Source organism: Carcharhinus amblyrhynchos, chromosome 22 (assembly GCF_965287045.1).
Source record: "Carcharhinus amblyrhynchos chromosome 22, sCarAmb.v2.hapA, whole genome shotgun sequence".
Lineage (NCBI taxonomy): Eukaryota > Metazoa > Chordata > Chondrichthyes > Carcharhiniformes > Carcharhinidae > Carcharhinus > Carcharhinus amblyrhynchos.
The window spans coordinates 11,628,457-11,652,003 of NC_137345.1; the positions used below are offsets into that span (position 1 = coordinate 11,628,457).

Below are 23,547 nucleotides of genomic sequence, written 5' to 3' on the forward strand. Positions count from 1 at the left end.
CCTTGGAATAAGGAAACGCCCCATTCTCAGGGAGCTGATGGTCTAGTCTCTCCATTCCCCATCAGTGCCACTGGGAGTGGTGGCAGCTGCTGGCATTGCACCCACCAGGCACTTAGGATCAGCGAGGGGCTTGAGGCACAGGTAAGTGAGATCGTGATGGGGAGGGATCATGGGGAATCAGGGAGAAAAGGGAGGAAGGGCGGCTCTCAGTGACTGATCTCCACCCACTTTTTGATGCCAGTGCTGAGTGCCTTTGAACAGGGAGCAGTGCCATCCACCCTCTCCCACCCCTCTCCACTCTCCGAATCACCACACAGAAACCCGACAGCAAACCAGACAGGGGCTGCTTTTCAAGCTTCTTATGTGGCTAATCCGTCTCTAATCACTGGGTGCATGCCAGTGACATTAATTGCCCCCTTATCAGCCTCTAGTACTATCCAGGCAGGAAGGATGTCCATGAGCCATCCCACCCTTGACTTATTTTGGTGGAGGGGAAAAGATAGTGGGGTACCCACTCCACTGATGAGATGTAACCCCCAGCCCCCTCCGAGAACCTTCAAGCTTGCTGTGAGGTGTAGAGAGGGAGGCCATTAAATCACTCCCCGTGGGTCTACTGAATCTGAGGATGGAGAGGAGCCAAGGCTTCTGCATTCAAGTACCATGACCAAACAATTGTGAGACTGTGAAGAGAGACCAGAGGATTTTCAGATAGCCACAAAGAAAATCACAGGGACAGGTCACCAAACTGAACCCTGGCACTGGCTGGTGGTGAGGAACCCCAGCAATAAATGAGGTAGGTGTTTGAAAAGGAACACAAGGAACGGAGCAGGATAGTGAGATTAAGCCATGACCATAAAACCATGATCCATTGTGGGAAAAACCCATCTGGTTTACTAATGCCATTTAGGAAATGAAATCTTATCCGGTCTGGTTCACGTGTGACTCCAGAGCTATAGCAATGTGACTGACTCACAAATGCCCTCCAAGGGCAATTAAGGATGGTCAATAAGTGCCGGCTCAGCCAGTGACGCCCACATCCCCTAAACGAATTTAACAAAAGGCTCGCGTGAAGAAAAATATGGCAGACTACAGCGGTCCGTCTCTGCATTCCAGCATCTGATTCCACACAAGTGTTGGTGACTCAGAGCTGAGGGAGGGGGAAGAATGTGACCCAGAACAGTGGGTAAACTGAGTGAAGCAGTGAACATTTACAACAGATTAATTTACAGATGCGTGCAGTTTGACCCAAGCACAATAACTTTAAAACATAATCAAAATATAGTGGCAGCTACTCAGTGAGCAAGGCTGCCTCCATGGAGAAAGCAGGAGAGTGGCTCTTTTATTTGCTTTGGATACGGAAGCTGTTATGGAAGCAGAAGTACACACACGTGTGTGCCAACAAAACAAGGACAAAGGGCAAGTCTTCACGACGCTCCAATACGGCTGTTCCAATATTAGGTGTAACATTTGTTCAGAGGTCCAGTTACAAGGCATACACATTCTTGAATTTCACAGCCTTGTGCCATTACACCAACACGTTGATGAATCTGTCGACAGCATTCAGCCCTAACACGTACACATACTGGGTCAACGTGCTCTGCCGTTCAATGGGCATGATACAAGTGTGTGCCCACAACCCCATGTCAAGAATCACCCATTTCAAATTGTTTGTCAGGTTATGACTGGCACCATGCTCAGCTCAAAACTCTTCCCCACTGGTGGGAAAAGAACTTCCCTTTGAAGAAGAAAGGGGTCAACCACTCACAAGTGGCCCTAGCTAAAGGCCTATAAAGGAGTTGCCTGGTTACAGTTCCAGTGGTCAGGGATAAGAGAAAGAGAAGGATCCTCCCAATGGTGTTTCTCACCATTTCAAAAGAGAAATTTATCAATGTGAAATATTCAGGAGACATGTCCACTACAAGTCTCACCAACTTTTACAGATGCACTATAGAAAGCATTCTTCCTGGTTGTATCAGAACTTGGTATGACTTCTGCTCTGTCCAAGATTGCAAGAAACTACAAAGGATCATGAACGTTGCCCAATTCATCACTCAAATCAGCCTCCCATCCAATGACTCGGTCTACATTTCTCACTACCTCAGCGAAGCAGCCAGCATAACTAAGGACCCCACACATCCCGGACATTCTCTCTTCCACCTCCTTCCCTCGGGGGAAAAAAATACAAATGTCTAAGATCACGTACCAACCAACTCAAGAACAGCTTCTTCTCTGCTACCATCAGACTTTTGAATGGACTTACCTCATATCTTTCTCTACACCCTAACTATGACTGTAACACCACATTCTGCACACTCTCTTTTCCTTCTCTATGGACGGTATGCTTTGTCTGTCTAGTGCGCAAGAAACAATACTTTTCACTGTCTACCAACGCATGTGACAATAATAAATCAAATCCAATCAGTTCTCACAGAAGATTTCCAGGCTTTAACCTGAGCAAAGGGTTGGTATAATGGACTTCATGGAAAAGGGTTGAGTTTTGTTGTTCTATTATTGGTTGGAATTCACGCCAGAGTGATAGTCTGGTGCCACTTCTGGTACGCTCCTTGCTGCAGGTTTCCCAGTGACATGGCGTGGCTTCATTGGGAATTCCTATTGACAATGGTGGGACCAAAGATCCTGTTGCCAGCAAACGCCACGCGAAAAACGTGGAGAGAATCTCACCTTTTGAATTGGGTGTTTTAACGCAATCGAGTTCACTGCACAGGAAGTATACTGTACAATTTTTGGTTTACTGGTGTTCCAAGAACATTGTTTACCTTTATAAACTCTTCCACAAGCTTCTAATCATCCAGTGTTTACATGACTCATTCAGTTTGCTCATTAGCCTTGGGGCCCAGCCTCGTGTTGTACACAAATTGGTTCCATTTTTTCCTTAGCCTCACTTTACAGGAGGTGCCCCTTCACACGCACTGACAATGAGAGCCTATCCAGCAAGTGTTTATCTGAACGCAAGTGTAAATGCAACTTCAAACTTTGCTAACACCTCACCTGCCCAACCCTTCTGGCATTACCCTACACGGGGCAGTGTCTACAGATCACAAATTGAACTCCCCAGTCGTCTTGGAACTCATCAGATCTGAGTGGAACTATCTCGAGGAGCCTCAGGAGGAAGAGTTATTCATGGACATGCAACCCAAACAGGGACAGCACGGTGGCACAGTGGTTAGCACTGCTGCCTCACAGTGCCAGGGACCCAGGTTCGAGTCCCAGGCTTGGGCGACTGCCTGTGTGGAATTTGCATGTTCTCCCTGTGTCTGCGTGGGTTTCCTTCGTATGCTCCGGATTCCCCCCACAGTCCGAAAGACGTGCTGGTTAAGGTGCATTGGCAGTGCTAAATTCTCCCTCAGTGGAGTTTGGCGACTAGGGGATTTTCACAGTAGCTTCACTGCATTGTTAATGTAAACCTGTGACACTAATAAGTAAACTTGAAGCGTGTTTGACACGAAATCAAACTAATCTGCGGAAAGAACTGGAAGGCCTCATTAATGAACTAAACAACTTCTGCTTTTCCATAAGGGTCAGCGTGTGCCACGATCCTGCACTCTGCTGTTGACGTTGAGAGTCAGGGGCAAGGGTCAATAAAAAAAAAAGTCTTCTTGGTTAGGGACCAAAAAGGAGGAATTGAGAGACAGTCACAAGTTGCTGAAAATACAGGGGAATTATACAATCAGGTTTAAAAAGGAATTGTGAAATGACCACTTGACTGTAAAACCAAACCACTGGCCAAGCTATAATCTTGAAGACAAAGAAAAACAAACAACTCTGGATAGCCTAATTTACAGATTGTATGAAATCACTATGGTTGGGTGCCGCACCCGAAACTGTACATAAAGGGGTGGATGATTAATTCACTGATTCTGTCACATTTCAAACTGTTGGAATCCATACCAAATGTGCTCCAATTTGAAACAATCCACCCTTGTAGCTGTGCTGCACATTCACTATCAATGAGGACTCATTAAAGAGAAGGGAATAATTAAGATGGCCTCAAAACTATCGCCGTGACGATGTGATTACCCAACAACCATTGTTGTTTAAAGAGCTACCACCTAAACTCCTGAGGGGTCTTAACTGGGTCAACGTGGAGAAGATGGCTGAAATTTTCCAGTCCTTCCCGGCTGTGGGATCCTCCAGTCCCGCTGACGGTGACACCCCCCCCCCCCCCCCACTGTACCTGGTGCATTACTCGGTAGTGGGTTGTGCACTCAAAATCCCGTAGCCTGTAGATCCTGCCACTGGCCAACAGCAGGTCACCTTCACTGCCTGAAATTTTACCACGTGGGGGCTGGAGAATCCTGCCCGATGTTTCCTGTTACAGAATCATAGAATCCTAACAGTGCAGGCGGAGGCCATTCGGTCTGCAACGACCACAATCCCATCCAGGCCCTAATCCCATAATCCCACATATTTACCCTGCTAATCCCCCTGACACTAAGGGTCAATTTGTAGCATGGCCAATCGACCTAACCTGCACATTGCGGACTGTGGGAGGAAAACGGAGCGCCCGGAGGAAACCCACGCAGACACGGGGAGAATGTGTAAATTCCACACAGACAGTGACCCAAGGCTGGAATTGAACCCAGGTGCCTGGCACTGTGAGGCAGCAGTGCTAACCACTGTGCCACCTGTTGGAGAATCTAGAACTTGGGGATCACTGTTTAAAAGATAAGGGGTCACCCACTTACAACAGAGATAAAGGTGACGCTTTGTTCTCTGAGAAAATTGAGAGTCTTTGGAACTCTCTTCCCGAAAAGATGGTGGAAACAGAGTCTTTGGATATTTTTAAGGCGGAGGTGGATAGATTCTTGATAAGAGCGGAGGTGAAAGGTTATCTGGGATAGGTGGGAACAGATTTGCGGTTACTGTGAGGTCAGCCTGTTCTTATTAAATGGGGCTCGAGGGGCCAACGCCTCATTCATGCGTACACTTTTCAAAAGGTGCTCACGAGCATTAGGACAGGCAGAACAATGGTACGTTCAGCTACTGAAACAGAATTCTCTGGCTGTTCACACTGGCCCTGCTGCAGTGAACAGAGATTTGACTGAGTGCCCAATTCTCCATCCTCTCTGGCAGCGCCAGCAGGGGTGTGAAGGGCCAGAAAATTCTGGTCAGCCTCTTCTCAATCAGCTTCCTGTAATCCACCGAGAAAAAATACATTGACCTGCTGGGCAGCAAGGACATGGGAATCAAAACAATCTCATTTAATAAACAAAAAAAAATGACATTCTCGCTTGTTAATGACACGGTCAGACTTGCGTCAAACTGAACACAGCCCCGTTTAGAGGAAGAGCTAACAAGTTGTGCCCAATCCTGCCAGGATGGACTGTTAGAGTGAATGTCGCGAGCTTTCGGAGTGCTGCTCCTTCGTCAGTTGGGTCTGAGGAAGGAGCAGCACTCCAAAAGCTTGTGAGTCTAAATAAGCCTGTTGGACTTTAACCTGGCATCGTGAGACTTCTCACTGTGCCCACCCCAGTCCAACACCGACATCTCTACTTCAGGGTGAATGTCGACAGAGATATTCGGACAGTGGTGTGGGGAACTTAGACAAGGTTTCCTGCAAAATGACTCTTTTCCTCAAAATAACTGGAGTGTTGTCAGAACAAATTCAACCCCGTTTCTGACAGAAAGGCTAAGGTACAGCGTGTATACTTGGAGTTTTCAGTTATAAAAAGACTTGCATTTATATGGCACTTTTCACACCCACTGGTTCTCCTCCTGAAGTGTTTTATAACCAATTAATTTTTTTTAAGTGTCGTCACTGTTGTAATGTGGGAAAAGTGGCCGCTGACTTGCGCTGTGCAGGCTCCCACAAACAGCAATGTGGTAATGAGAAAATAATGTTTTTTTACTTATGATTTTGATTGAGGGATTAAATACTGGACAGGACACTAGGGAGGTGTTGAGGGATTTTTTACATCCATCTGACGGCTTTAGTTCACCATTTCTTCCGGTGGCAGTGATTAGGAGCACTGCTGCCTCACAGCGCCATGGACCCAGGTTCAGTTCCATCCTTGGGTGACTGTCTGTGTGGAGTTTGCATGTCTGCGTGGGTTTCCTCCCACATTTCAAAAGGTGTGCAGGTTAGGTGGATTGGCCATGCTAAATTGTTCCTTAGTGACCAAAGATGAAAGGTTAGGCGGATTAGAATCATAGAGGTTTACAGCATGGAAACAGACCCTTTGGCCCAACTTGTCCAGGCTGCCCAGTTTTTACCTCTAAGCTTGTAGCAATTGCCTGTGTTTGGCCCATATCCCTCTATACTTCTCTTACACATGTTAACTGTCTAAATGCTTTTTAAAAGACAAAATTGTACCCACCTCTACTACCACCTCTGGCAGCTTGTTCCAGATACCCTGTGTGTGAATAAAGTGCCCCTCTGGACCCTTTTGTATCTCTCCCCTCTCACCTTAAACCTATGCCCTCTAGTTTGAGACTCTCGTACCTTTGGGAAAAGATGTTGATTATCTAGCTGATTTATGTCCCTCATTATTTTATAGAGCTCTATAAGATCACCCCTAAGCCTCCTACACTCCAGGGAGAACAGTCTCAGTCTATCCAGACTCTCCTCGTAACTCAAACCATCACGTACCGGTAGCATCCTAGGAAATTAACCGTGGTAAATGAGCGGGGTTACAGGGATAGGGCAGAGGGGAAGCTTGGGTGGGGTACTCTTTCGGAGAGTTGGTGCAGATACAATGGTCTGAATGGCCTCTTTCTGCACGGGAGTATAAGCCCTGGATTCTTATAGAGTTTGAACTGTTTTTAGCCACAGATTCATTAAAACTCCAACAGAGTAGGCTTTTGGGTTACGCCCTCTGTGAACATGTGAACAGGACATTAAGGACTTATCCTCCACTACACAGTGGGAAAGCCTGGTGCACTAACGGGGAGGCAATAGCCCAATGGTATTATCACTAGACTATTAATCCAGAAACTCAGTTAACGTTCTGGGAACCCAGTTCGAATCCTGCCACGGTAGATGGTGAAATTTCAGTCCAATAAAGAGAGTCTGGAATTAAGAATCTACTGACGATTCAGGTTCAATCAGGTTCAAGGGTTCAAGAACCCTCCACCTTAATCCACGAAACCATTGTCGATTATCAGAGAAACACACCTAGTTCATTAATGTCCTTTGGGGAAGGAAATCTGCCGTCTTAACCCAGTCTGATCTACATGTGACTCCAGGGCCACAGCAACGTGGTTGAATTTCAATTGGCATCCAAGGGAAACAAGGGATGGGCAATAAATGCTGTAAGAAGTCTCACAACACCAGGTTCAAGTCCAACAGGTTTATTTGGTAGCAAACCTGGTGTTGAGAGACTTCTTACTGTGTTTACCCCAGTCCAACACCGGCACCACCACATCAATAAATGCTGGCCAGCCAACGATGCCTACGTCCCATGAATGAATATAAAAAAAAACAGGTTCAAGGGTTCAAGAACCCTCCACCTTAATTCATGAAGCAGTAATCAGACAATAAAAAGATGGAGCTCGCATCTTCCGATATCTTCATTTCGGAAAGGAAGTATCCCTTTCAAATGAGCGCAGTTGACAAAGGGAAAATAAACTAACCACAATGGACACTATGAGGTAGTCAGAAATAAAGCAATTTGCAAACGTGAAAAGAGTTTTTTTTTAAAGCTGAGATCAAACAACCAACTCAGGCAACAGAAATATAAATGTCAAAACGCACTCCTTCAAAATCTTTTATCCAGTAAATACAATAGAAGTTAAAGATGTTTCCTTAAATTCGAACGTTTCAGAGCAGGATGCATTTATTATAAACTTCTACTCTGTATTGTATCCAGCAGACAGTGTGAGAACGAAAACTTTGGGTCTGGAGTTCACACGATCAGACTGTTTTGGGTGAAGGGACTCAGAGAGGTAAACAAGTGTCACTCCACCAGTACAGCCTGTCACACACTGTTACACAGCGAATGCGCTTCCATCTGCATTCCTAACTCAATGACTGCAACATCTCAATAAAACCAATGATGCAGAAGCCTCCATCTAATCAGTGTACCAATGGTTTCAAAGCTGCTATATCCCTCCAGATTGGAGAGAGTACGGCCAACACATGTGGAGCTTAGCATACAAATATTAAAAGATGTTCCTTCACCCCAAGATGCTCATTGACTTTTGCATGCAGGTAATCTCAAATCACAGAATCAGAAGGGGGCCATTCGGCCCTGTCAGACATGCCATAGCTCTATAAAAGGGCTGGACAATTATCGCCTTTCCCATCTTGAAGCCTTTCTTTAATCTTTTTTTTTAAAGAGTTATTGATTCTCCTTTGTCACCCTGTCAGGGAGCACATTTACCATTGCTCGCTGTGTTAAAAAACGTTTCCTTGTGTCACAGAGATAATATAGCACAGGGAAAGGCTCTTTGGCTCATCAGCCTGAATTTTACCAGCATACCCGCCCCAATTCCGGGGAGCGGATGAGACTTGGACTACAGCATTCTCTGTTGGCCTTGGGCAGGATCGTACAAATCTCTGGCGGACGAGCTGGTAAAATTCCACCCGCTGCATCTGCACCGGTCAAAAACAAACCACCCACCCAACTATTCTAATCTCATTTCCAGCACTTGGTCCATAACCTTTGAATGCCTTGGTATCCCAAGTTCACAGTTAAATACTTCTCAAATGCTATGAGGGGCCCTGCCACCACCATCCTTTTAGATAGTGAGTTCCAGACTCCCTCCACCCAAAAAGGGTTTTTCACACTTCCAAACCTTCACCAAACCTCCTGCTCCTTATCTTAATTCGATACCCCCTAGCCACTGATCCCTCCGCCAAGGGGAGAAGTTTCTTCCTGTCTACTCTATCTATGCCCCTCATCATTTTATATGATTATGTCCCCTTCCCCCCACCCCACCGTCTCCTCTGCTCCAAGGAAAACAATCCCAGTCTTAAGTCACTTCCGATAATCTGTGCCTTTTGGTTAAGACTTCCCCTACACTGGGACATTTATGCTATCAAAACCTTTCTGAACACTTCTTAAATCTCACCTCAACCTTCCCTGCTCCAGGGAAGGTAACCTAGCTTCTGTAGTCTCTCCAAGTAATTGAAGTAATCACCAGCACCATTCTGGTAAATCCCATTCACAACCTCTCTCAGAACCTTGACATTCTTGCTAAAGTGTGGAGCCCAGAAGTGAACACAACTACAAATGAATAAACTTCTCCCATCTGCAGCTTTCAGCTTATTTCTCAGTGTTACAATCTTGTTGCTCCTACGTGCCTTTATCAATGCTACTAGCTTCGGTGTTCTAACTGTGCTGCACAAACTGTAAATACTTCCTCCTGCGTGCACTATGTTGAAATCCAGAACCACCAGTCACACGATCTCAGGCTCCACCTAATTTTTCCTTGGGTCTTCCAATTGTGCAACTCCTTGTGTTGCTCAATCTCCCTCCTCACAACTTCAGGATCTTAAAACCAAAATGTTTTCCTGGAGCAGTTGCCAGTTCAAAGATGCGCAGGTTGGGTGGATTGGCCATTGCCCCTTAGTGTCCCAAGATGTACCCGGTTAGGGGGAATTAGCAGGCTAAATAAGTGGGGTTACAGAGATAGGGACTGGGTAGGCTCATCTGCCAGAGGGTCAGTGCAGACCCAGTGGGCCAAATGGCCTCATCCTGCACTGCAGGGAGTCTGTGACTCTTTGCTATACTGAAAGTCCTTCAGATAAAGCGCTAACCAAGGCCCTGGATGCATGTAAGAAAATCCCATAGCACTATCTCAAAGATGATCCTCAGTGGTCTAACCAACATTTCTGTCTCCACCAACATCGCTAAAAGGGATTGGGCAGCACAGTGGTTAGCACTGTTGCCTCAGAGCGCCGGGGACCTGGGTTCGATTCTCGGCTTGGATCACTGTCTGTGCAGAGTTTGCACAATCTACCTGTGTCTGCATGGGTTTCCTCCAGGTGCTCCGGTTTCCTCCCACAGTCCAAAAGACGTGCCGGTTAGGTGCACTGGCCACACTAAATTCTCCCTCGGTGTAGCTGAACAGGCGCCAGAGTGTAGCGACTAGGGGATTTTCACAGTAACTTCATTGCAGTGTTAATGTAAGCCTTACTTGTGACACTAATAAATAAACTTTACTCTTAAAAGAAATGATCTGGCCTTTGAAGTACAACCATTGTTGTGATGTGGGAAATCTAATCTGCGCACAGCAAGCTATGGGATAATGGCCAAATTATCAATTTTATTGATGTTGAAGAGAAAAACCCTGACCTGGATACCAAGAAAGCATTTCCTAATGTCTAGAGATTCTGAACACCATTATCTTAAGAAATAACTTGTGGTTGTACAAACACAAAATACTGCAGACGCTGGAATTTGAACCAAAAACAGAAAAATGCTGGAAAATCTCAGCAGGTCTGTCAGCATCTATGGAGAGCCAACGTTTCAAGTCTTACATGACCTTCCTTCAGAGCTGGTCACAGTTATTTCTTTCTCCACTTGCTGATGTAGTAAGTCGTCTCTTTACAAACATGGTGGCTTGCACCCTGGGCCTTGCGTTTTGATCTCAAGTTTTACAACTTAAGGAAGTATTTGCTTTAGAGATTATTTTTCAACCAAGATTTACAAATCAGATGAACCCAAAACTGAAGTTCAGTGCACTAAAACTGGTGATTGTTAGGGTGCAGACCCAACAACAGCGAGGTGCATTTACTTAGCGCCTTTTCATGGACAATAAAACATGCCACATTTAGCTCTGATAACTCAGCTCATCTCTCAGGAACTCAGTTGTGGTTTCCAGGATTTTCTGACTTTAAAATTAAGAGCAAATCAAGCTTCCATCTTTCCTAAAATCTGCATTCAGATCACCAATTTACCACAAGATAGATTTTTAAAATCAACAGGAGCTAACGCAGGTATCAAAAATGTTCCATTTCTGTATTAGATGATGTTGCAGCGAAATAATTCCTCTGGCACTTGCAATACCTACTTCCGGGTGCCCTGGCAACAAAATCCATAGGAACTCTACAGTGCAGGAGGCCATTTGGCCCATCGACAGGCAATCCCACCCAGGCCCTAACCAAGTAACCCCACGTATTTACCCCCTAATCTTCTACACCTTGGGACCCTCAGGGACAATTTAGCACGGCCAATGCACCTAACCCGCATATCTTTGGAGTGTGGGAGGAGCTGAAGCACCCGGAGGAAACCCACGCAGAGATGAAGAGACTGTGCAAACTCCACACAGACAGCCACCCAAGGCCAGATTGAACCCAGATCCCTGGTGCTGTGAGACAACAGTGCAAACTACTGTACGTGCCAAACCATGGGACAGAGTGACAGGACAGATCACCAATTGTCTAATACCTTGTAATACAATTCAGGGTCAGTGTGATTTCCTCAACCTGTTTGGATTGTGCAAAAGGGTTCAGAGAAATCCTTCAAATTTTCCACCCTAATTCATATGAACATATGATTTAAGAACTGGAGGAGGCCACTCAGCCCCTTGAGCCTGCTATACCATTCAATAAGATCATGGCTGATCTGAATGTAACCTCAACTTCACATTGCTGCCTACCCCAGCTTGAATTCTCCAGCCATTCACGCCGGTGGGATTTTCCCATCCAGCCAGCAGAGCACCTCCGCAAACAGGTTTCCTGCCAGTGTGGGGTGTCATCAGTGGGAATTTTCATTGACAGCAGCGGGACTGGAGAACCCTGTCGCAAACAAATAACACACCACCTCCCACCAACAGGGAGGTGTGTGTATATATATATATATATATATATATATAGATGTATAAATGATTTGGAGGAAAAATGTAACTGGATTGATTAGTAAGTTTGTGGACGACACAAAGATTGGTGGATTTTCGGATAGCGATGAGAACCATCAGGGATAGAGCAGGATATAGATCAGTTGGAGACTTGGGCGGAGAGATGGCAGATGGAGTTTAATCCGGACAAATGTGAGGTAATGCATTTTGGAAGGTCAAATACAGATAGGAAATATACAGTAAATGACATAACCCTTAAGAGTATTGATACGCAAAGGGGGTACAGGTACACAGGTCATTGAAAGTGGCAACGCAGGTGCAGAAGGTAGTCAAGAAGGCTTACGGCATGCTTGCCTTCATCGGCTGGAGCCCATTATCAGAATTTAAAAATTGGCAAGTCATTGCTAAACTTTTAATTCCAGATTTGTTCTATTGAATTCAAATTCCACCATCTGCCATGGTGGAATTCCAATCTGGAACATGACCCTGGACCTCTGAACTATTAGCTTAGTGACAATACCACTACACCATCACCTTAGGAATCCTTCCTAAGACTGGTAGCACGCAAACAAGGAAGTGTGAATTAGGATTAGAGGGTAGGAGGGGGCGAGAGAGAGGGGGTGAGAGAGAGGGGGCGAGAGAAAATTCTGAGAGAAACAGGCATTGTAAAATTTGACGCTGTTGGTATATCCAGAATCCCATGATGAACAGCACACATCAGGTCACTACATCCTGGCTGCCACACTCTGGTCTCACGCTACTGCTGTCAGCGAGAATGGAGAATTTGGTACTCAGCCAAACTCCATTCATTGTAGCAGGACTGAAGAATCCCAGTTGTGGGGTGAGGTCGGAGAATCCGGCCCCCTCTCTGTTCACAGAGCATGACTGATCTGCTGTGTATTTCCAATGTGTTCTATGAGATAGATCATAGAATCTGTATGGGGCAGAAGGAGGCCATTCAGCCCATCGAGTCTGCACCGACCACAATCTTACCCAGGCTCTATCCGCATGTATTTGCCCCAGTGTCAGGGGGCCTAGCTAAGAGGCGATTTAGCGTGCCCAATCCAACTCCAATTGGGGTGTGGGAGGAAAGCGAAGCACCCAGAGGAAACCCACGCAGCCACGGGGTGAATGTGCAAATTCCGCACAGACGGTGACCCAAGCCGGGAATCGAACCCGGGTCCCCGGCACCGTAACGCAGCAGTGCTAAGCACTGTGCCACAGTGCCGCCCAAGATATTCCAGTCCCGCCCAAGTCAACGGTCGTTCGCGTTGCTCGCTGGCCGTGCCGTCAGGGAATTCATGGTGGAGCTCACCTCCAGCAGGGCTGGAAGAACTGCCAGTGGGAAGGGCTGGAAAACCCTGACCATTATCTTTATTCCAGTTCACGAAGGTGCTGATGATTTAGAAGAGGAACAAGTTCTGCAATTGTGAGAATTAGATCGTTTCCAAACCAGTGCAACGTCCCACTCAAACCCAGACGCGGTTTGAGGTGGTTATTAGTATTCCGAAACTGACTGCAAATGGGAGCATGAATCCCAGTGTAGTTTGCTTAATAAACTAAAAACACATTAATCACTCACAGCTCAGCGCAAACACTGGCAACTACACAAGTATAGGGACAGAGATCCTCAAATAAAACAGTTGATGCATCCAAATCAAACAACATCCAGTTCCGCTCAGCTGGAGCCAGTGTTGAAGAACATTGTCACATTGGACAACAGCCTGGCATCCTTCAGAAAATTCCTTCAGAGAAAAAGAAAAAGTTTTGCAAAGTTTAAAGTTTATTTCTAAAGTTTATGTGTTAGTGTCACAAGTGAGCTTGAATTAACACGGCAATGAAGTTACTCTGAAAATCCCCTAGTTGCCGCGTTTCTTCGCACGGGCAATGCATCGAACCACTACATTTTTCGGACTGTGGGAGGAAACTGGAGCACCTGGAGGAAACCCTCGCAAACATGGGGAGGACGTGCAAACTCCACGTAGACAGTGGCCCCAAGCTGGGAAATGAACACAGGTCCCTGGCGCTGTGAGGCCGCTGTGTAACCACTGTGCCACCCTGCCATGGGATCTTCAAACCAATGCCTGCCAGCTCCAGCAGAGACTAACATCTCATTCAAGAGATGGCAAATAAGGGAGCAAGCACACCCAGTTCTGCACTGAAACCTCAGACTAGATAACGGCCGGAACTCTCTGACCTCGCCCGCGGCTGGGATTCTCCAGTCCCGCTGCAGTGAATGGAGACTTGGCCGAACGCCAAATTCTCCATTCTCGCTGGCAGCAGTTGCAGAACGTGCGAGACCGGAGAGTTCCAACCCATGTGTTTGATTCCTGCTGTGTGGCTAAACCATACAGCCTGTAAGGCCGTATCAGAGTCAAGAAAAGAGTCACTTCAAGCCAACCCTCGAGGCAGGAGAGTGATCGGATCAGCTCAGTTGAATAACCCTCCCCTGAAGATGGGCTGCATCAAATCTGCCCCCAGTGTTCTTCGGGGAGCACTGGAGAGGGACAGTGTTTGAACATTGCAGAAAGTTCATTGCGGCAACAAATCAGAGAATGAGGGGGAGAGAAAACCATAACTCTTTGGCAACCCACAGCTCGGTGCCCAATAAATATTTGCTTCAAACTGCTGCTATTACCCTTGGTAACTGACTGATAAATATTTATGTGGTGTAAGGAGAAGGGTTGAGATGAAAGCATTTAAAGAGCAACTAATATTTTGCAAAGTTTCGAGTATTCACAGGAAAGATATCCACATCCTGGTAGAGTTGAGAAAGATGGAATTGTTGTGGTTTGAAAAGTGGAGTATAATACTGTTTTAGTCAGCTTTGGAATATTAGTTCCACTGATTCATCGAGCTTCATTGAACCCGCACCCCCACCTCTGACCCTGACTTTTATCGCAAAAATCTCAACATCATGGCAGTAAAGTTAGTTCAATAATGGCTGACTGCAGTTGAGCATGTGTTAAGTCCTGGTCGCTGCGATATACAACAAACCCTGCACCATGAGTAAGCTTCCTGGAAAATCTACATCTAGTTTCCGACAGGAATGATTGCATAGTTGGTTGGGTGATGGTGGGGGGGGTGCTGGTTTGGGAACTGCGGGTAACTTTGGAACCACTCTCCAACTAAGATTCAGCGAAAGGAAGCAAAAAAAAAATATCAGTAGAGCCAGACACAGAAATAACATTTAGCACAGAACCAACTGAACCCTGGAGCTTTTCAACAAAGCAAAAAAATGCAAAAATACCTCGAGGTGGTTACATGATAAGACTCTGAACCTCCTTCTCCTCCTTTCCAGGCTCTCCTTAAAATTCATCTCTGATCAATATTCTAAGACACTCCTCTTCATACCTCCCCTGGCTCTGCTCTTCACTTTTTTTTGCTGCGATATCATTGCAAGTCACTGCAGTTGATGAAACCTTTCCACACGGGATACAGTTCTGTCTGGAAATAACTTGATGTATTTCTTTGGCCTCATTACGATTGCAGCTGTTCAACAGATTACAGGGTAACGTTTTCCTTGGTCTATAAACACTGCATTTTGGAGTTTCCCCAAATAGCAAGGCTCCGCGCACATTGCCCTGAAACGAAAGACAGCACTGCCACCTCATCTGCTGAAAGAATGCGGGACCAGATGGGAGGTTTATGCAAGAAAAGCAATTTGTCGGCGACAGACTCGAGACATCTTAGGATGACTCCCTCCTTGGATCATTGCAAACAGCTGGACCTTTGTCAACCGATGATCTGATTCCAGCTGCTCAGTACAGTCTGGATGGTGGTCCAAAAACTCTTAAAATAAGAATATTTCACAGTGCAATGTCAACTTTTAATGGTTAGACAGAAAAGCACACAAGTCTCCATCTTTTCCTGTCAAGTGTATCTCTACACTCATCCCTCCCCACCTCTTCAATTGGATCCACCGTATTATTTTGGCATGACTGAAGTGGTTAGATTGTTACAAGAGCACCACACACAGATGCAGAGAAAGGATGGTCTACACAATGTGTACTGCGCGAGTAACAATTAAAATGGCAGCCTGGTTCCCAGCAACTGCGTCACCTTTTGTTATAATTACAGGATATAAATCGCCAGATCGTTCATCCCAATAGATGAACTCCATATCAGTGCCAATATGGTTGCCACGGCAGTGCAGAGGGAGGCCGTTCAGCCCATCGAGTCAGCACTGACCACAATCGCACCCAAGCTCTATTTCTGTAAGCCTCATATTTACCCTTCTAATCCGCTGACACTAAGGGGCAATTTACAATGGCCAATTAACCTCACCCGCACATCTCTGTACTGTGGGAGGAAGCCGGAGCACCCGGAGGAAACCCATGCAGACACGGGGAGAATGTGCAGACTCCACACAGACGGTGACCCACGGCCAGAATTGAATCCGGGCCCCTGGCACTGTGAGGCAGCAGTGCTAACCACTGTGCCACCTCTCTAATGGACATCACATTTTGAAATAATTCACTGTGCATGGACACTTTGGGACATTCCAAAGGAACTTAATTCATTAAGGTCTTCACTACTTCTCCAACAAATCTTTATTGGCAATGAGCTACCATTATTCTTTTTAATCAAAGGCAAGAAATCTTGCTTGTTTTGGGGTCATTAACTTAGAAGTATGAAAATATTGGTAAAAATTAGAATTTGCCCATGATGGCATTGTAAAGCTTAATACACATTCTCCTCGTGTCTGTGTGGGTTTCCTCCAGGTACTCAAGTTTCTTCCCACAGTCCAAAGATGTGCGGATTAGGTTGATTGGCCATGCTAAGAAATTGCCCCTTAGTGTCTAGGGATGCAGAGGTTAGAGGGATTAGTGGGTATAATATGTAGGGATATGGGGGTAGGGCCTGGGTGGGATTGTGTTCAGTGCAGGCTCGATGGGCCGAAGGGCTTCTTTCTGCACTGTAGGGTTCTATGATTCTATGATTGGTTATATATGGGCGTGGCACAGTTGTTAGCACGGCTGCCTCACATCGCCGGGGACCTGGGTTCAATTCCAGCCTCGGGTCACAGTCTGTGTGGAGTTTGCACGTTCTCCCCATGTCTGTATGGGTTTTCCTCCGGGTGTTCCAGTTTCCTCCCACAGTCCAACGACGTGTAGGTTAAATGGATTAACTATGGTAAATGTGTGGGGTTAAGGAAGTACAAAAGGTGGAAGGGCCTGTATGGGATGCCCTTTCGGGGAGTCAGTACAGACTCGATGGGCTAAACCAGACAAAAATAATTAGTGGGAAATTCAAATTTTAAGGGTGGCACAGTGGCATAGTAGTTAGCACTGCCACCTCACAGTGCCAGGGACCCGGGTTCAATTCTGGCCTTGGGTGACTGTCTGTGCAAACTCCACACATTCTCCCCACGTCTGCGTGAGTACCTTTGGGTGCTCTGGTTTCCTTCCACAGTCCAAAGATGTGCAGGTTAGATGGATTGGCCATGCTAAATTGCCCCAAGATTACAGGGATAGGGCAGGAGAGAGGGTGTGGGTAAGATACTCTGTCAGAGAGCCAGTGCAGACTCAATGGACTGAATGGCCTCTTCTGAGCCGTAGGGACTCTGTGAAAAATGCCACAAACAGAACTTGCAATATGCAACCGGTTTCTGCAGATAAGGGGCAATATTCTGATACTCATTATCCATAGACCTGGGTTCGATTCCTGGCTTGGGTCACTGTCTGTGTGGAGTCTGCACATTCTCCCCGTGTCTGCGTGGGTTTCCCCCAGGTGCTCCAGTTTCCTTCCACAGCCCAAAGATGTGCAGGTTAGGTTGACTGGCCATGCTAGATTGCTCTTTAGTGTCCCAGGATACACACATTAGAGGGATTAGCAGGTTAAGTATGTGGGATGGGGCCTGAGTGGGATTGTTGTTGGTGCAGACCCAATGGGCAGAATGGCCTCCTACTGCGCTGTAAGGTTTCTAAGATTTCTCCAGAACAAATCTGCCCCTTTCTGTAGAGAACTGATAAGAAGCCTGTATTTACATATCGTCTTTAATGTAAAAAATAATCCAATACTCTTCAAACAGATAATACAAACAGCGTGTGCCTGGAGCTGGGAAAAGATAACCAAAAAGGTCAGACTGTAGGGGTGCGTTTTGGAAGAAGAAATGAAGAAAAGGGATTTAGACATACAGGAAATTAAGTAGATGAAAGGTTTGTTGTGAATCTGTCAGAGGACTATCTAAAGGTACATGGGCTCAGTGCTGGGGCAGGTGAATGGAGGGAGAAGACAATGTTACAGAAGAATGGGGTTTGCTTGGTGCATACGGAGGCTGGAGGCCAACAAGCAGCCTGTGGAGATTAGGGTTGCAATGGAAGTGGGTGGAGGAGGAGTGGGGTATTAGGGGGTAAAGGGGGGGGGTTTGAAACTCACCTTTTGGAATAAGACACACGGGCTGCTGAGGGTCCAATGAGTGATTGAGGAGGGAGACGGAGTCAGCAGTCAGCCACACTGTCAGTTCAATGGTAAGATGTCTAAAAACTGCACTGGAGAGTTGTTCCAACAACACCCAATGTTATGCTATAATCACATGGATCAGATCACAGTCTGGCCTCTCTGAGGAAAATTGCCCAAATAGGGCCAATTTCATGGAATGGTTTCATGCATTTTTCAATTGAGGCAATTCCTTTGGGAGTGCAGCACAGAGTCATATAGCACTAGAACATTCCGCAGCAGAAAGTCTCTGTTACTGGCCTACTGGTGAAACAAGTAGTCATCATTGTAATTCGAACAAGGTCGGAGCAGATCCTACTGACGCCTTCTTGATGTAGTTATTATAGGGCCAAGAGTGGAAAGTAGATCAGCAAACAGTTTCATTTTACAGTGCATGGAGCAAAGAAACAGATGCAATATGTAATGGCTAATGACAGCAGCAGTTGTTTAGACATGCAGTCTGATACAGAGAAAACAGAAGCACGATTAGTAGCTCTGTACTGCTATTTCAGCATAACTTAAATGTGTAGAGCGAGGCCATAACTTCAACTCACAGTGGTTAGCACTGTTGCCTCACAGCATCAGGAACCCAGATTCGATTCCCAGCTTGGGTCACTGTCAGTGTGGAGTTTGCACATTCTCCCTGTGTCTGTGTGGGTTTCCTCAGGGTCTCGGGTTTCGTCCCACAGTCTGAAGGATGTGCAGGTTAGGTGCATTGGCCACATTAAATTCTCCCTCAGTGTACCCAAATAGGCGCTGAAGTGCAGCGACTAGGGGATTTTCACAGTAAGTTCATTGCAGTGTTAATGTAAGCCGACTTGTGACACTAATAAATAAACTTAAACTCATGTACGGGTTATGAAAAATGATGCAAGAACTAAGAGGATTGGGTGCACTCCCAAACATTTTTTTAAATTCATTCTACGGGACGTGGGTGTTGGGGTGTTGCTGGCTAGGCTAGCATTCATTACCCACCCCGAGTGCCCTTTAGAAGGTGGAGGTGGTGAGCTTCCTTCCTGAACGGCTACAGTCCCTAAGGTGTAGGTACACCCACCATGTTGTTAGGAGGGAATCCCAGGGTTTTTACCCATCGAAAGTGAAGAAACGCAATATATTCCCAAGTCAGGACATTGGAGCAGCCTCTCCCACTTCCTGATCATTCAGGCACTTGGACAACCTTCCTTCTCGCCCATCTTCCAGCTTAACTCTACAACTCCAAGCTGGCCTTCTTGCCCTCACCTAACACAAATATTAGGAATGACTTTTATAATCCATAAGAATGGTGCTAATTTTTGCCTGTTTTAAAGACATATAGATTGAAAATGACCTGTACTAAAATAGTTTCAGATATAAACAACCTGACCTACTTTTGATTTGATTATCACATGTATAAATATGCAGTGAAAAGTATTGTTTCTTGCGTACTATTTAGGCAAAACACACCGTTCATAGAGAAGGAAATGAGAGGGTGCAGAATGTAGTGTTACAGTCAAAGCTCGGGTGTAGAGAAAGATCAACTTAATGCAAGGGAATTCCATTCAAAAGTCTGACAGCAGCGAGGGAGAAGCTGTTCTTGAGTCAGTTGGTACATGACCTCAGGCTTTTGTATCTTTTTCCTGACGGAAGAAGGTGGAAGAGGGAATGTCGGGGCTACATGGGGATCCTTAATTATGCTGGCTGCTTTGCCAAGGCAGCGGGAAATGCAAACGGAGTCAAATGGACGGGAGGTTGGTTTGCGGGATGGATTGGGCTACAGCCACGACCTTTTGTAGTGCCTTGTGGTCTTGGGCAGAGCAGGAGCCATACCAAGCTGATATATAACCAGAAAGAATGCTTTCTCAAGTGGCTAAGGAAATTCAGCATGTCCACTATGACTGACAACAATTTTTTTTACAGATGCAACACGGAAAGCATTCTTTCTGGTTGTATCGCAGCTTGATACGGCTCCTACTCCAATCAAGAGCGCAAGAAACTACAAAGGGTCGTTTACGAAGCCCAGTCTATCACGCAAATCAGCCTCCCATCCATTGACTCCATCTACACTTCCCACTGCCTCGGCAAAGCAGCCAGCATAATCAAATACCTCACGCACCCCAGACATTCTCTCTTCCACGTTCCTCCGTTGGGAAAAAGATACAAAAGTCTGAGATTACATACCAGCCAACTCAAGAACAGCTTCTTCCGTGCTGCCATTAGACTTGTGAACCTCACATTAGGTTGCTCTTTCTCTACACCCTAGCTATGATGGTAACACTGCATTTTGCACATTTTTCCTTTTCCTGTATGTACTCTATGAACAGTATATTTTGTCTGAATAGCACATATGAAACAATAGTTTTCACTGTATCCCAATGTGTGGGACAATAATAAATCAAATTTTAAAATGTTCACCCTGGTGCTCTAATCTACTGGATCTCACCATCATCTTCAGTCTGGCAACACTGCTATGATTCAACATCTCGGTCTCATGGCCAACCTCCACTCCTCTGAAACTATCATTCACAGCATTGGCTTCACTGCATGTCCATAGCACTATCATCCCCTTCCTGAATTAACCTGTTTCTCCACTTTGTTCTCCCTCTGGAAGACACTCCCTAATAACTCTTAGCCGTGATTAGGACTTGATTCACACATGTAAATAATGTCTCCTGTTTTTGGCTCAGTGTCAGGTTTAAACCAGTTACACACCCATGAAGCAACTTGGTAAAGTTAAAGCTTATTTATTAGTCACAAGTAAGGCTTACATTAACACTGCAATGAAGTCACTGTGAAAATCCCCTAGTCGCCACATTCAGCACCTGTTCAGGCACACTGAGGGAGAATTTAGCATGGTTCAATGCAGCTAACCAGCACGTCTTTCAGACTGTGGGAGGAAACTGGAGCACCCGGAGGAAACTCACGCAGACACGGGGAAAACTTGTAGACTCCGCACGGGCAGTGACCCAAGTTGGGAATCGAACCTGGGTCCCTTTCGCTGTGAGGCAGCAGTGCTAACCACTGTGCGATTAAAAGGTGCTATATAAATGCAGACTATTCTCACTTTTAGCGGTCAGGAGGCTGAATTTTCCACTCTCAATCCTTTAGACCTTGCATGCTAGTTTCATGCTTGTCACTGGGAAATGGGCAAAGTCATCCAGACAATAATGCCCTTCTACTAATCGGGAAGCACTGGGGTCAGAGTTTGGGAACCCAACATTTAGAAGTAAATCATAGGTGGCAATGCAAATGACAACTCCTTTTCAAATATTCACACCCTCCCGCAGGATTTTCTGCCCTTGTTTCCAATGGGTGGGAATGTCAGTGGGGTGGAGAATTGAGGGGGAAGTCTCAAATTGGCTTTCACAATTACAGGACTTCCCATACGATTGTCTCCCACCGATGGCCTAATGGGGACCCCCCCCCCATGAAATGGTGGCAACCCCATTACCATACACTTAGCAGGCCTCCCCACTCTATTGTTCTCCCCCACATGGAGAGTCTTTCCCATCCATTGCCAGCTTGACGTCATGTCGGTGAGGTTAACTGCGCATCTTGACAAACAGGGACCTAGTGAACTGAATTCACGGGGGCACACAGTAATGTACAGTCAGGAGAAGGTCATACCCAGGCACTGTCCTGGCACTGTGCCGAGGGGGCAGTGTTGGGTGGAGCAGGGGTTGTTGGAGGGATGGGGGCGTGTGAGGGTTGTTCTTTTATTCTGTTATCTTCTTGACATCAGGACGCCCTTTCAAAAAAAAACAGCAACCTGATCTGTCAGGAGCTGAGGTGGCTGGCAGGTTGGACTCTGTAAGAAGTCTCACAACACCGGGTTTAAGCTCAACCAGTTTATTTGATAGTCATCCCACAAGCTTTCGGAAACGGTGTTCCTTCATCAGGCGTGTGGAAGGTTCTGATCAGAGAAAGGCATATGAAGACATACGCAGTTTACGGAATACTAATTAGAATGCAAGTCTTTGCAGCTAACCTGCTATTCTTACAGAATAGCATCTTATAGGGGATCTTATAGAGACGTATAAGATAATGAAAGGGATGGATAGGGTAGAGGTAGAGAGATTCTTCCTGCTTAGAAAGGATAGCAGGACTAAAGGGCACAGCCTCAAGATAAGAAGGGGGGGGGGGTGGTGTGCAGTTTAGATTAGAGTTGAGGAGGGACTTCTTCACTCAAAAGGGTGGTGAATCTCTGGAATTCTCTGCCCGCTGAAGTGGTGGAGGCTACCTCGCTAAATATATTTAAGTCACGGTTAGATAGGTTTTTGACAGACAAGGGAATTAAGGGTTATGGGGAGAGAGCAGGAAAGCAGAACTGATCCACTTCAGATCAGCCATGATCTTATTGAATGGCGGGGTAGGCTCGAAGGGCTAGATGGCCTACTCCTGCTCCTATTTCTTATGTTCTTAGGTTCTTATGTTTTATTCAAGTCTTAAAGATGCAAACATATCAAATAAACTGGTTGGACTTTAACCTGGTGTTGTGAGACTTCTTACTGTGTTTACCCCAGTCCAACACCGGCATTTCTACATCAGGTTGGACTCTGCCAGCGTGACATTGTGGGACCCACGTCCATGATTTTGTTTTTGACTAGAAGTGTCAAAAAAAATACGGCAAGAAAAACCAGCCGTGGAGGTGTCAGGCTACATGCTGCCTCTCCCGTCTGCGCTGATACTGAGTCAAATGATGAGAACATTTAACCCAGTGAATAAACACAATCACTGGGGTGGCATGGTGGTTAGCACTGCTGCCTCACAGCGCCAGGGACCCCGGTTCGATTCCTGGCTTGGGTCACTGTTTGTGTGGAGTCTGCACATTCTCCCCGTATCTGCATGGGTTTCCTCTGCTTTCCTCCCACAGTCCGAAAGGCGTGCTGGTTAGGTGCATTGACCATGCTAAATCCTCCCTCAGTGTACCCAAACAGTGTTAAAGTAAGCCTACTTGTGACTAATAAATAGTTGATTTGATTTGTCACATGGATTAGTATACAGTGAAAAGTATTGTTTCTGGCACGCTTGACGGACAAAGCATACCGTTCATAGAGAAGGAAAGGAGACTGTGCAAGATGTAGTGCAGTATTCCATAGAACCCTATAGTGCAGAAAGAGGCCCTTCAGCCCATCAAGTCTGCACCAAACACAATCCCACCCAGGCCCTACCCCCTTATCCCTACATATTATACCCACTAATCCCCCTAACCTACGCATCCCTGGACACTAAGGGGCAATTTCTTAGCATGGCCAATCAACCTAACCTGCACATCTTTGGACTGTGGGAGGAAACCCACGCAGACACAAGGAAAATGTGCAAACTTCACACAGACCTGAGCCGGGAATCGAACCCAGGACCTTGCAG

General features: G+C 46.1%; 1 protein-coding gene across 3 annotated transcripts in view; it reads right to left on the reverse strand.

Annotated features, from left to right (window-relative positions):
- The window catches only part of LOC145356894 (solute carrier family 45 member 3), a 162,464-nt gene that overhangs the window by 74,711 nt on the left and 64,206 nt on the right, over window positions 1–23,547 (reverse strand). The window contains exon 1 of one of the 3 annotated variants that reach the window (XM_080209876.1): window positions 15,014–15,032. The exons of the other annotated variants lie outside the window; for them this stretch is intronic. The gene's annotated coding sequence lies outside the window, so the exon portion shown is untranslated. Of the gene's footprint in view, window positions 1–15,013; window positions 15,033–23,547 lie in introns of those variants that run through there. 3 annotated transcript variants of the gene reach the window in all.